General features: G+C 31.4%; 1 long non-coding RNA gene across 1 annotated transcript; it reads left to right on the top strand.

The window, feature by feature from the left end:
• Positions 1-2,400: 2,400 nt before the first annotated feature.
• Positions 2,401-8,717, top strand: LOC113279655. The gene is made up of 3 exons (XR_003325674.1): positions 2,401-3,839; positions 4,493-4,577; positions 8,465-8,717. It is a non-coding gene; the product is annotated as an uncharacterized LOC113279655 (long non-coding RNA).
• The last annotated feature ends 406 nt before the right edge of the window (positions 8,718-9,123 follow it).

The raw sequence follows: 9,123 nt of genomic DNA, 5'->3' as shown, positions 1-9,123 counted from the left end.
CTCTTGGATTAGTCAGTTGCTAGCTTTGGGGGCGCTACAGTGTTGGTATCAGAGCTTATTATTAGATCTTATATGGGAAAAGATAAAATTAGCCAGTGCCAGTTAGTGAACTAGATTAGTTTAGAACTGGGTTGGGTTTGTGAGATAAATCTTAATCACTAAAAGCTATCAATAATTAAAAAAATTATTTGATTGATTGATTTGTTTGTTTGTATATGTAATGAAGTAAAAATTGTAGGGTACACCAATAACTTTAGCTAATGAGGATTTGAGAATGATTAATCTAAAAAGGTATGAACACGTAAACAATTCAATACTAAAAATATTAAGATTATTATTATTGATAAATCTTGAAATACACATAGAAACTTATGAATACTTGACTTATATGAAGAGTAAACAATTTATAAATACATAAATGTCAACGATATTTTTTGGATTCAACAATATTCGTAAGAGTAGTTAGAATAATAGTTCAACCATCAATGTTAATAATAAAAATACTATAATAGTAATTATAAATCAAAATAATAGTAATAATAATTTTAATAAGATAATGTTAGCATTTTTGGAATTAGTACCATATTAAACTTAGCTGAAATTTCAATAAGGATACAATAAAAAATAATAGTTATGATTAAGTAATTATGGAAAATTATTAGTGCATGCGTACGATTAAGTTTTGCAAAGATAACTAATAACAAATTAGAATTAGGTGGTTTGCGTTCAAACCAGATGGATAATATGAGACTTATTAGGTAGGATTAAGATCGTGAAGTCATATGATGAATACAATAAAGACTAAACTTGTTAACGACCTTATACCGGATTTTCTTTAGTCCAATAAATGATCATTGAATCACTAAATTATACACATGAAGTGATAATTATAATACTTGAATGCTGAGTACAAAATTTACCTTAAAGGAGAATAAAGTTTGCATGTGAATAAGATACTTATTATTAATACCAAAATCTAAGACTATTAAGACATATTAAAGTTTTATGCAGAATCAAATTTAAATCATATTAAACTACCAATGCTAGTATTTAACAAGATATAGTATACAAATTCAATCTGAATAAATAAGATTTATTATATCAATATTTACGTGAATGTAGAATTATATTTAGAAGATTAAGGCTTAGCGCACCAACTGGGCTATTGACTTAGGAATAATGAAAATGATAATATAATTAAGACAATAATTCTTGATATGATAAGTAAATAATAATATTATACAATTTAGAGTTATTGTAAATATCTTTTGGATAATAATTATAGGATAGGAATAGAAAAATGTAATTTTTATTAATAGTACAACTTAAGGATTATTTAGCAATCATAAAAATTTAAGGAGATCAAATTAGATTAAATGAAATCTAGTATTAATAATAAATTCAGATGACTAAATTGTTTAAAATGATGTAAACTATTTATATAATCTACGAAGTAAATTTATCAGACTTATTTCGGTTACAATAAAAGTGTAGACACTAATTAATCTTAAATGAATTAATACTTAGTTGATCGTAATAAGTTTGTATTTAGTTAATCCAGCACTGGGGAATAGTGAAGGTTGTGTTTTCTCTGTTCGTAGGAAGGCATTGTTGGGCTTCGCCAACCTTGACTGGGCAACTGCATCCAGAGATGACCGATCATAGAAATACGTTGTTGGAAAACCAATAGATGTAAGTTCACTTAGAAAGATTTGTAGGACCCTTTCTTGAAGTTACAGTTTGAAATTTTATAAAATATAAATTTGCGTAAGAAACTTAGAGACTAAAATTTATAGTTTTCCATTATAAAGATTAGTTTAAGAAACTTAGACTTTCATATTTGATATAATCTAAATCAGCGCAATTGAACCTAGAGCCACAAATTTTAGTTATAAAATTCATATAGGTTTGTGCTTTGTTTATTGTTGTTTGCGCTTAGACAAGAGATGTAACTATTCTATAAGGTGGGGAGTTTTGAAGACTAGAAGGATGGTTCGATTTTCCAGGATGAAAATGTATAAGGTGGGGAGAATGTAAAGACCCTCGAGGTCGTCAACACTATTACACTAGTCAAGAGACGTCTCAGCCGATAATAACTCGATTAGTTTAACAGAAACATTAATTTATAGGAATTAATCTAACAACGATCTAGATACGAAAATAGTACCGTTAATAGATCTCGAAAAGTTACGCAGAATAGACTAATCGAACGTTCCAATCGAACACTGGACGAAGAAGATATCCATGGATAAAATATGAAATGCAAAATAGTCTTTTATCCTTTGGACCGACCTTGGCTTCCCTTATCAAATGTGGTTCGTTCCTTAGTGTTTTCCTTGGTCTTATCTCCCAAAATCGATTGAAGAAAATCATTTCCTTTTTTTCTTTCTCTTTCTTCTTTCTCATTTCTTCTTCTTCCTCCTGTTTCTTCTTTTCTCTTATTCTTCTCCTTCTGCGAGTGATTTGAGAGTTGTTTGTGAAAGTCATTTGAGAGAATCATTTGATGATTATGAGTAGATGATGAAGGGGATGTTGTAGCTGTGATTTATGATGGAGAACAGTTAGGGTTTGAATCTGGGTAGATCAAATTTAGGATTAGAGATTCGATTATTGATTTGAAGATTTAGAAGATAAGATACAGAGATATGGCTTGATGAAGAATCACGGTTGGTGTTCAATTAAAGAGTTGAAGTGGATTCAGCGATGAATAAAAGAATTAGGGTTTCTCAAGATGAACCGGAAGTTAGATTTAGTGATGTTTAAGAAGGATTGAAGTTGGGTTTTCATTGATTGAGGAACGGGGTGGAGTTAATTAGATGTTGGAGCTTTAATTTCAATTTAATTGTGAATTTGAGAATTAGGGTTCTTGAGTCTCGATCTCAGAGAAGCTACGGAAGATGAAATTGAAGATGAAATTGAGAGTTTAAAGAGAAGATTTGAGATGGGTTTTGATCAGGTATGAAGTAGAATTGTTAGCATGAGTTTAAATTTGATTTCAAAACAAATTAAGGTTTATGTTCTTCCCATAATTAGCAAATTAGGGTTTTGTTATTCATATTTGATATATGTTGAATTGGTTAGAATTTGAGTTGTTAATAGTTAAAGAATGATGGGGTTGCTATCAGTTGAAGTTGTCGATTTGATTTGAAGAAGATAAATTCAATGGTAAGGTTCTAACAAGAAGCAGAGTTCTGAGGTTTGGCTAAGTTATTGGTGTTGGAGTTAAATTAGTGGGGAATTTATTATGAACTGCAGGTGGATATAGTTGGTTGTTTGAAGTGGTTGAGCTATGGAAGCTGTCTGGTATTGCTACTACTGTTGGAGTTACTGTAATTGCAGATGCATGTGAAATGGTTAGTTGTCATTGTAGTTTAGGTCATGTTGAGATACAAAGGAAATGAAGTTACAAATATAATGGAGATAATGACTTGGGTAGCTATGAGATGAATGTTGGGTTGAACACAAGTGGCAATCATGAAGAGATTGTGTTTAGAAACTGTGTTGAATTGTTGTGGAAGATGGAGTTGAGGTCTGCTTGGGGGTTTTATAGCTGTCAGTGTTTAGAGGATATATGAACTCTTACAGACGAGGTGTAATTGTACTGCAGTGTATAACTAATGGGTTAAGTTGATGTTGCAGGTGGTATGGTTTACTGAATGATAATGGTTGCTTGAATTGATATGGGTGTTACTGTTTAGAGGATAAGGAAGAGGTCATGGTGGTGAGCGAGATGAACTGATGTTGATGTTGTGGGAGAGTTAGCTCTGGCAGTGGTGTTGAAGAGAATTGATTGTGTTGAATTGAACCTCTCTAGTGAAAGATTAAAGATGCAACTGCAGGTAGGCTTAATCTTTGATTGTAATTGGAATTTGTAGTTAAATTATGAAGTTCCGTTAAATTGAATGTATACTAGTTCTATAATGGGAGTTTTAGATGTTGTTAGATTAAATTGAAATGGTAGTGGGGTAGAAGTTGTAATTGAGTTTAGGTGTGTTACACAATGAATGTGTTGTAATTGAGTTAACCAGTCTTAAATCGGTTTGACTCAGTGGACCTTGACCGAGTTATCTTCTTTGACTGAGTTGACCATTTGACCACGAAATCTACCTTTGACTAGATGTTGACTGTTAGTTGACCTTTGACCAGACGTTGACCGTTAGTTGACTCTGTTGGACCAAACGTCTTGTTAACTGGCTGGTTTGATGGGCCAAGCCGGAGTAAGCCCACGGGTCATGGGCTTGGGCTTAGGATCAGTCTTTCTTAATTAGATGTTTTGGACCTTTTATGGTTCGAATTAGAATTAGACTTTGACTTCTTCTACAAAGTTGTAGATGTTCATAAGACTTGGCTAATGGAAAATAGGTATAACCTAATTGAATTAGTAAATGTTAGATAAGCTAAAGGTAGATAATAGATAGGCTTAGACCATTAGATAGAATTGTATGTTTCTTATGTGATGGTTAGATTCTTAGAGTTCTTGTGTGATTAACAGTTTTTCTGTATTAACAACGATCGATTTAAAGGATGAACCATTGGATCGTGGATCTCGAGGTAGGCGTGGCTTGTCATCAAAAGAGGTGGGAATACTTTTAACTCTTTTGTGATTATTGTTGTTTTCTTTTACCAATGTTTATGTTTAACAAATTCATGCATTGTCTGGTTGTGTTTTCCCTGCATTGTTTAACTTTGATTTACGAAAGTTCTGTTATTTCTTTTAATCTTTCCATTGCTTGGAAAGGAATTGTAATGCTTTGTTCATCTTTATGAATTGATTGGGAAATGAGAATTTCCATCTGTGGTATATAGGATACTGCTCCTTCAATTATATCTACATGAATTCGAGCTTTTATGCAATCACTAGGTGCAGGACGAGTCACCATATAGCTATATGGGTGTGGGACGAGTCACCAATATTATATATTGTTTGGAAGGAGTTAGTTCCATATACATGGTTGTTTACCTCTGTGATTTGGTTGTGTTTAGTGTTAGAGAAAACATGATTTTTTTTCAAATCATTTCAATGATTACTTAAAAGTTAAATGTTATTCCTACGGGGCACCCCTTTTAGGAATGACGTGCTCACCCATTCCCACTTTCAGTTTCAGAGACAGATCAGAATTGCGCAGCGGAAGCTTCGAGGAGTTGAGTTTATTAGTTTGATTAACTTCAGCTATGTTATTATATTGTATGTTTTATTTGTAAACCAAATGATTATTGTGTATGTATCACTTGAGAGAAGTTCTTGTATATGTATATATTGCAGAGCGGGGCTAGTTTTTGGTTAAGTTTTGTAGCAGATTTCTTAATTGAATGCTTAAGTATTTGATTTAGATTCGTAGTGCCTCTTTATTTAGTTAATCTCTTGGATTATTCAGCTGCTAGCTTTGGGGGCACTACAGTGTTGGTATCAGAGCTTATTATTAGATCTTATATGGGAAAAGATAGAAATAGCCAGTGCCAGTTAGTGAACTAGATTAGTTTAGAACTCGGTTGGGTTTGTGAGATAAATCTTAATCACTAAAAGCTATCAATAATTAAAACAATTATTTGATTGATTGATTTGTTTATTTGTATATGTAATGAAGTAAGAATTGTAGGGTACACCAATAACTTTAGATAATGAGGATTTGAGAATGATTAATCTAAAAAGGTATGAACAAGTAAACAATTCAATACTAAAAATATTAAGATTATTATTATTATTGATAAATCTTGAAAGACACATAGAAACTTACGAATACTTGACTTATATGAAGAGTAAACAATTTATAAATGCATAAATGTTAACGATATTTTTTGGATTCAACAATATTCGTAAGAGTAGTTAGAATAATAGTTCAACCATCAATGTTAATAATAAAAATACTATAATAGTAATTATAAATTAAAATAATAGTAATAATAATTTTAATAATATAATGTTATCATTTTTGGAATTAGTACCATATTAAACTTAGCTGAAATTTCAATAAGGATACAATAAAAAATAATAGTTATGATTAAGTAATTTTGGAAAATTATTAGTGCATACGTACGATTAAGTTTTGCAAAGTTAACTAATAACAAATTAGAATTAGGTGGTTTGCGTTCAAACCAGATAGATAATATAAGACTTATTAGGTAGGATTAAGATCGTGAGGTCATATGATGCATACAATAAAGACTAAACTTGTTAACGATCTTATACCGGATTTTCTTTAGTCCAATAAATGATCATTGAATCACTAAATTGTACACATGAAGTGATAATTATAATACTTGAATGCTGAGTACAAAATTAACCTTAAAGGAGAATGAAGTTTGCATGTGAATAATATACTTATTATTAATACCAAAATCTAAGACTTTTAAGACATATTAAAGTTTTATGCAGACTCAAATTTAAATCATATTAAATTACCAGTGCCAGTATTTAACAAGATATAGTATACAGATTCAATCTGAATAAATAAGATTTATTATATCAATATTTACGTGAATGTAGAATTATATTTAGAAGATTAAGGCTTAGCGCACCAACTGGGCTATTGACTTAAGAATGATGATCTTGATAAGATAAGTAAATAATAATATTATACAATTTAGAGTTATTGTAAATATCTTTTGGATAATAATTATAGGATAGGAATAGCAAAATGTAATTTTTATTAAGAGTACAACTTAAGGATTATTTAGGAATCATAAAAATTTAAGGTAATAAAATTAGATTAAATCAAATCTAGTATTAATAATAAACTCAGATGACTAAATTGTTTAAAATGATGTAAACTATTAATATATTCTACGAAGTAAATTTATCAGACATATTTCGGTTACAATAAAAGTGTAGACACTAATTAATCTTAAATAAATTAATACTTAGTTGATCGTAATAAGTTTGTATTTAGTTAATCCAGCACTGGGGAATAGTGAAGATTGTGTTTTTTCTGTTCGTAGGAAGGCATTGTTGGGCTTGGCCAACCTTGACAGGGCAACTGCATCCAGAGATGACCGATCATAGAAATACGCTGTAATTTAATCTGGAAAACCAATTGATGTAAGTTCACTTAGAAAGATTCTTAGGATCCTTTCTTGAAGTTACAGTTTGATATTTTATAAAATAGAAATTTGCATAAGAAACTTAGAGACTAAAATTTATAGTTTTCCATTATAAAGATTAGTTTAAGAAACTTAGACTTTCATATTTGATAGAATCTAAATCAGCGCAATTGAACCTAGAGCCACAAATTTTAGTTATAAAATCCATATAGGTTTGTGCTTTGTTTATTGTTGTTTGCGCTTAGACAAGAGATTGAACTATTCTATAAGGTGGGGAGTTTTAAAGACTAGAAGGATGGTTCGATTTTCCAGAATGAAAATGTATAAGGTGGGGAGAATGTAAAGACCCTCGAGGTCGTCAACACTATTACACTAGTCAAGAGACGTCTCAGCCGATAATAACTCGATTAGTTTAACACGAACATTAATTTATAGGAATTAGTCTAACAAAGATCTAGATACGAAAATAGTACCGTTGAATAGATCTCGAAAAGTTACGCAGAATAGACTACTCGAACGTGTCAATCGAACACTGGACGAAGAAGATATCGATGGATAAATATGAAATGCAAAATAGTCTTTTATCCTTTGGACCGACCTTGGCTTCCCTTATCAAATGTGGTTCGTTCCTTAGTGTTTTCCCTGGTCTTATCTCCCAAAATCGATCGAAGAAAATCATTTCATTTTTTTTCTTTCTCTTTCTTCTTTCTCATTTCTTCTTCTTCCTCCTGTTTCTTCTTTTCTCTTATTCTTCTCCTTCTGATAGAATTGTATGTTTCTTATGTGATGGTTAGATTCTTAGAGTTTTTGTGTGATTAACAGTTAGTCTGTATTAACAACGATCGATTCAAAGGATGAATCAGTGGATCGTGGATCTCGAGGTAGGCGTGGCTTGTCATCAAAAGAGGTGGGAATACTTTTAACTCTTTTGTGATTACTGTTGTTTTCTTTTACTAATGTTTATGTTTAACAAATTCATGCATTGTCTGGTTGTGTTTTCCCTGCATTGTTTAACTTTGATTTACGAAAGTTCTGTTATTTCTTTTAATCTTTCCATTGCTTGGAAAGGAATTGTAATGCTTTGTTCATCTTTATGAATTGATTTGGAAATGAGAATTTCCATCTGTGGTATATAGGATACTGCTCCTTCATTTATATCTACATGAATTCGAGCTTTTATGCAATCACTAGCGGGATGAGTCACCATATAGCTATCTGGGTGCGGGACGAGTCACCAATATTATATATTGTTTGGAAGGAGTTAGTTCCATATACATGGTTGTTTACCTCTGTGATTTGGTTGTGTTTAGTGTTAGAGAAAACATGATTTTTTTTCAAATCATTTCAATGATTACTTAAAAGTTAAATGTTATTCCTACGGGGCACCTCTTTTAGGAATGGCGTGCTCACCCATTCCCACTTTCAGTTTCAGAGACAGATCAGAGTTGCGCAACGGAAGCTTCGAGGAATTGAGTTTATTAGTTTGATTAACTTCAGCTATGTTATTATATTGTATGTTTTATTTGTAAACCAAATGACTATTGTATATGTATCACTTGAGAGAAGTTCTTGTATATGTATATATTGCAGAGCGGAGCTAGTTTGGGTTAAGTTTTATAGCAGGTTTTTTAATTGAATGCTTAAGTATTTGAGTTAGATTCGCAGTCCCTCTTTATTTAGTTAATCTCTTGGATTAGTCAGCTGCTAGCTTTGGGGCGCTACAGTTACAATAAGGACATATCGGTTTGGAAATTGATTCGGAAATGACGTTAGCACCTAAACACAGGTACCTAAAACATTAAAAAAAATTCATTAGTATATGAAAAATCCATAACATTCTCCAATGATTTCTATGAAGAGTCATCAATTAAATTATCAAGATTGATATGAGGATTGCTACATTCATCAAAATTGATAATTTCTCCCAAGAGTGCTACACTTGGTCTATCATCCTCTTCGGAATCATAATGATCAGATGTTTCATCAAGTGTTGCATCAAAACTCTTGTTGCTAGTGTATTTCTTACGATTTGGACACTCATTAGCAAAGTGACCGAACCCTTTACACTTGAAGCACTATGGCATA

The sequence above is a fragment of the Papaver somniferum genome, chromosome 1, assembly GCF_003573695.1.
Source record: "Papaver somniferum cultivar HN1 chromosome 1, ASM357369v1, whole genome shotgun sequence".
NCBI classification, from domain to species: Eukaryota; Viridiplantae; Streptophyta; class Magnoliopsida; order Ranunculales; family Papaveraceae; genus Papaver; species Papaver somniferum.
Note: the sequence above shows the minus strand (reverse complement) of the source record. Positions and strands in the feature narration are given on the sequence as shown.